Source organism: Populus euphratica, unplaced genomic scaffold (assembly GCF_000495115.2).
Source record: "Populus euphratica unplaced genomic scaffold, PopEup_1.0 scaffold236.1, whole genome shotgun sequence".
In the NCBI taxonomy this organism is placed as follows: Eukaryota; Viridiplantae; Streptophyta; class Magnoliopsida; order Malpighiales; family Salicaceae; genus Populus; species Populus euphratica.
In genome coordinates this window covers 345,983-352,265 of record NW_011500115.1, presented here as the reverse complement: position 1 = coordinate 352,265, position 6,283 = coordinate 345,983, and the positions used below count along the sequence as shown (strand labels likewise).

Sequence of the window (6,283 nt, the reverse complement as noted above, 5' to 3'; positions counted from 1 at the left end):
AAACAGGACTTAGTCCAATTTATTTCTCGATGGAGCCCTAACGGGACACAGTGCTGCCATTACTCAGCCATATTATGGTCCCCGATGGAGTAATTATCACCATCGTAGCGGCTCTTATTTTATTGAGTGTCCTACCATGCCTAAGTTGTAGTCACATTAGAACCAAAAGGGATTCAAGAATCAAAATCACTAATACAAAATTCTATGAGCAAGTGCTTAAAGCAAAAAAGCTTGACTTTCAAACATCAATGTGGAACCTTGAGTGGAGCCACCAGGTAATGTAACCCTCTATTATTATTCCAAACATTTCCATGCGTCTGATGACCAACTGCACAAAGCACAAACACAACAAATTATTTAAGAAATTTTGCCTTTACATCATCAGAAAAGACACTCAGCGTGTGGACTTGGGAGCATATCCTAGAAATGGAGTGTTTGGCATGCCCTAACGCAAGACCTGCCCAACCAAGTTAGATATTAGTTGAATATCTGACAATGAGGGGAAAAACAATGGTGTGTGGTAGACATGCATGAAACCATGAACACTGAAATATCTAACTAGATACTTAGCATGATTTTATATGTGTGTGTGTGTGTGTAAAGGAGGCAGATAGGAGATCATTGCAGTGGGGTTTTGATTCAAAGACCTTCGATGCATCCTGTAATTAAGTTGAGTTAGCTAGCCCCAATGAATAGTTTGTATGATCACTGCAAAGAGGCATGCATCGTCCAGCCTTCAACTCTGAGTCTTTAATTTAACTAATCTTAAGTACGATCACTTGAGTTAGATTCAATGGGGAAATAAGAGATAGGTAAGCCTAGATGATGAGATGAAGAAAGCAATGCATTATGCACTGTTAGATTATGAAATATACGCAAGTATGAAAGGAGCAATCACACCCAAAAACCCAGGAAAAAGACATAGGTTAAGATCTACAAAGTGAAAACGAGGATTCTGTGCATGTGATGCCTCATTACCTCTAATTTTCTGCAGAAGATTGAACCGTGGCAATCAACAGGTGATCAAAGCAAGTCTTAGTGATTTTTCTTTCATTGATTTTTTTGTGTTTTATTAGGAAAAGTAGATGGTAAAGTTGGAGCCATCAAGTAGAAGCCTAATAAGGGCCAGAAGCTGCCAGTGCATGACCACCATGATCAAAAAAACAAAAGAAGCTTACCACCAAAAAAACAGAAGAAGAAGAGGTTGCTAGAGATCATCATAGCGCATGCTGATTCTTTACCTTTGATCTTTCTTTCTTGCAAGAGAGAAAGAGCTAAAAGATGACGATGATGACAGAATAATCACGAGGGTTTTACAAAGAGAGACCAACAGAGCTCAGTTGGCAGTATGCCCACCTCCATATGAAAGAGATATTCTAATTTCTATAGATAGGAGGTGGACAGAATGCCAATAAACTCTGTAAGAAACCCTTTGCGAAACCCACATGAAAGCTAGCTAGCTAGCTGTCCTAGTATTCATCACTGGAAGGCACGGACACATACAAGGAAAACAGACAGCTAGAGAGCGATAACAATCCCTGGGGAGTAGATATGGGACAGATGGGTGCTATTTAAGAAGAACGGATGGTATAGCACAGTAAATAAGAGAGAGAAAGAGGGAGGGGCTGGAGGTTATGTCCTTGTGGGTGTAATTAATTGAAAAGGGCAGTGAGGGGGGAGAAGAAGAGGTGAATTGAAGACTTAAAAAGACAAGAGAAATAATTAATAATTGTTTGGGAGCAGTAATAATGATCAGATTAGACGGTTCCTTCCATATTCCTATGAATTACAGGTCTGTAAGACATCGTATATATTAAGAAGGATCAGGGAAAGAATCATCATCCTCCCTCGTTACTGATGAAAACCCTCCAATCCCTCCTTCCCTCCAGTCTTTTCCTGCGTTCCCTCACCTCTTAATCCTCGTTTCTGATGCCACACGCCTCTTTCTCTCTCAGAAACTGAAGAAATACGAGGGTTTGGTCTTTTGTCTAATGGCTAAGAAATACTAGCAGGGAAGTTTGTGTATGGTTTAGTGATGAGTTGATAACCCCAACGTAGTGACAAAACAAGAGCTAGCTAGATAGCAAGATCAGTTTCAGATTAAAAGCAGCTTTTCTTTGGATTTAAAGAGGGTGGTCTCCCTGCTATTTTCACTCCTACTTTATTAAGATGCTACCGACCCATTCCAGTGAGGCATGTAGAAAAGCATAGCTTTATAGGGTCCATCTGTCATCATTCATCAGAACCGTTCCCTGGGATTTGCATTATTATAGGGCACGCATAGGGTTACCAGGAGCCGTTTGATTCATGGAGGGCCATTTTAACGCCTGCAGTTCATGAAAATGGGTGCTGCTAGTGCTGATTGTCTCTAGGATAGTTGCATTGTCTCTAGGATATTGGCTCCACATGTTCGATGGGATAATGAAGGGCGATCAGGCGAGCAAGTGAGGACAAAAGTGATCTATAGTACTAGGGCATCGTCCCTTGGCAAATGCGGCTGGTCAAATTAGTTGCCCTTGCACATCATCCTTCCTTCCTTCCTTCACACGGTGAATGAATCATGTGGCCGTCAGCAATTAGAATTTTAGGTTGTAATTACGTGTGGGGTTATGCTCTTTTTTTTTTAGCATGCAGAAACAAACTAATTGAAAAAAAATAAGAGCAGTCAATATAGAATTTTATTGAATGGAGTTGCCATACAAAAATTATATTTTCAAATGAAAATTTTATTTTTAAATAATTTATTATTGTGATTGTGGTTATTTTTTAAATTATTTTTTATTAAGAATATATTAAAATAATATTTTTTTATTTTTAAAAAATTATTTTTAATATCAGTGCATTAAAAAAATTTAAAACAAAGAAATAAAAAAATTTAATTTTCTTAAAAACAAATACTAAAAAAAAAAGAAAACAATAAAAATTTCAAACAAGACATGAAATCTAAAAGAATTAATAATCATAAAATTAGCTCAAACAATATTTTCTCATTTTAATTTAAATATCTTCTATATTTTAATTATTTTTAATAAGCGGACCTTTCCATACAAATAATCTTATAAAATCTCTTAAAAATTTAAGTATAATTTAATAATTAGATTAAAAATTATAAATTACTAAACACTCCACGCAACCTAGATATTTTCTTGGAGTTTGTCATTTCTCATCTATATATAATTATTCTCATAATGATATCTATATAGTCTAATTATAATAGGTCTACAATTGACTAATCACAACCACTTAGCATCCATCAGTAATGACTTTGGCGCCCAACTAATTTTTATACTTAACCCCAATATTCTCTTAAACTCCGAATGTTAATCATGCCAATGTGGAAATGGGTAAAATTCCTTGACTCCAGTTCTCGAAGAGAAGTTGAGTGACATAGTCTAAATCCTTATAATCCACGCAACGGTTGTTGCATGCATGCTCCTACTACAGTAAAAGAATTGGTAAGCTTCGGACTCGTGAGATTGTTTCTGGAATGATTACGACAACTAAAATATATCACGGCAACTTTTATATACATTTTAATTTTGAATTTGTATCAGTTAAAGACTTTAGTAAAGAGGTTTTTTTTATTAATTATATTATTATATTTTTTTATTGACTGATTAAATTGTTTTTTACCTGGATTATATCAGGTTAATTTTTACAAAGTTTAATTTTAAATTCAAATAAAAAATTAAATTGACAATTTTTTCTATCAATTTCATATTTTTTCTTTATATTATCTTCAGATTTTTTTCACTTGTTTTTACATCAATTAAGTGAACAAAATTATACCAGAATAATTTCCATGTATTTTTTAATTTTATATCCAAGAAAAATAAAAAGACAATTTAAAAGGTTTCATGATTAACTAGTTAGTAAAAATTTAATATAAATGTTAAATAATTAAAAAAATTTATCCAACTCACAATAATGTGCGGCCCTGAAAACTAGCTTATTATATTTGTGCGTGTTTGTAATGTCATGCAGACATTTTTACAAGAATATCTTTTGATTAAAAAACCATTAATTTTTTTATTTTTTATATTCTATGATGGCCTTGTCATTTTCATTTAAAGATCATTAAAGAAACACTCATAAAAAAATTGAAATGTATTTTGAAAACACCTTTCAAATTAACACTTTATCAATTCAAACGGAAAAGGATTTCTAATTAATTATCCCACGGATTGTCGTGAGAGATCAGGAGCCAGTGGCCAACCTTCGTCCTCAGCATTTGTGGACTGGGTCCTGCCATTACAGCACTAATGTCATGATCGGCGTGGAATCCGAGGTAACATTCCTCTGCTGTAAAAGAAATGTTTTTCTTCAAAATTCAAACACGCCCACCCTCTTGGCTTTTTAAAAAAACCGATCGAAGGTGAACATAGGTCAATGTAATTATAACATTACTAGGGTTACTTTTCTCTTCCACATTCCTTGATCCTTTGAAACAATATTACTGTTTTTTTTTATTTCCTTCGGGCTTGAACCACCAACCTTGTTCTAATTTTCAGACATCAAGATAGAGTTTTTATTAATTACATCCTCGGCGTGTTATAAAAATTTATATCCTAATTATTTGTGATAAATGTTTTTGTTATGATTTCTTTCACCAATTCCAATCTAAATGACAACACGGGAACCAATTCACCTAGCATCTTAGCCAGCATTGGATTGGTAGCCAAAGAATTTAGAGGCCGGTGGTATTTTTTAAAGCAGGAATTTGAAAAGTCAGGTCACTGATTTTATTGAATTTTATAACCTTGATTAATTTAATATATATATATATAGAGCAACAATAGCAATTAAATTAAACAAGCTCAGCATGCATGATGATTCATAGAGCAATCTTTCAAACATGTGATTCATGCTTGAGACTCAAACCATCCCATAAAAAATAAATCAAGAAAAATCAAGAAGCTAAACTTCTAATTAACAAAATATCTCAACATATAAAATTAAAAACAAAAGTATCAATAAAAAAATATCTAAAATAAAATAAATAACAGTTAAAAGAATTTAAATCAAATTTTACAAGAAAATAAAATAAAATAAAATAAAATATTTAGGGATGCAATTGAAAATCAAATTCAATTTAAACAAATGATAAAAAAAACTAAAATAACAGTTAAAAATATAAAGATCACGTTTGACAGATAAAACAATAATAAATAACGAGATTGAAAGAAAATTCTAATTTTATGAATTATCTAAAATAAAACAAACGGTAACAAGAATATTAGAGACCAAGTTTGGAAGGAAAATAGATTGAAGGGTTATTGTGAAATTTTGCAAGGTGAGACATACAAATCAAGAATGAAAAAGGGAAAAAAAGAAAAGAAAAAAAATTATCGACACCAAACTCAAGATATGTTTGTCCTATATGCTGCACAAGAATGGAGAAGATGCTATAAAGACATCAAATGCCATAAGATAACTCTATGCATATCTTTTTAATATTAAATAATATTTTATATCATCTAAAATATCAAATTAACTCAAATGCCATTAGACAACTCTGTATTTACTGTCAAACTTTTTAACATTAAATAATATTTTATATAATCTAGAATACTAAATTGATCAAAATATCATCGAACGACTTTGTATGTATTGCCTGAAGAGTACGAATAAAGCAATGTATGTCTACTTAAACTATATGTGCTATTAATTTTTTAATATTAAATGATATTTTATTTTATCAAAAATACTAAATTGATCTAAATATTATCAAATTACTCTGTATGCACCGTTTAAAAATTACGAATAAAGTAATATGTGCTCATCTTGGCATTTACTTTTAAATATGAAATCATATTTTATATCATTTAAAACATCAAATTAACTTTAACCCTACTTGATAATAAAAATAACACAGTGAAAAGATTAAAAAAAACCTTAGGATGTAAGTTAAAAAAAACTTGATTTCAATGACAAAATAGTCATATTTCTATGCTATTAATTAGATAGGAAAAGTCAAAACAATCCCTATACGTCAGTTCATTATTTTTTACATTCAAAAATATCATAATTATTTTACTGTGCAAAAAATAACTGAAATATCTCTCTACCCCTAATGCTTACGTCATTTTTTTTTTGTTGAGAACAATAAAATCATAATTTAACAGTTTCAATTCATAATCAATATCAATTTAAAATGTCATTGTTTTAAGTTTATTTTCTTTAAAAAAAAGTTATAAAAAATGATTTTGAAAAAGATTAAATTAAAAAAATTTAATTGAGTTTTAACCATATTAGAAGTTTCTCCTATCATATATACCCTTAC

At 31.4% G+C, this 6,283-nt stretch overlaps 1 long non-coding RNA gene across 1 annotated transcript; it reads right to left on the bottom strand.

Moving 5' to 3' along the window:
• Nucleotides 1-276: 276 nt before the first annotated feature.
• Nucleotides 277-2,608, bottom strand: LOC105109932 (uncharacterized). Its single transcript, XR_839357.1, has 2 exons — nt 1,242-2,608; nt 277-1,132 (listed from the first exon to the last, which is right to left on the bottom strand). It is a non-coding gene; the product is annotated as an uncharacterized LOC105109932 (long non-coding RNA).
• Nucleotides 2,609-6,283: the final 3,675 nt, after the last annotated feature.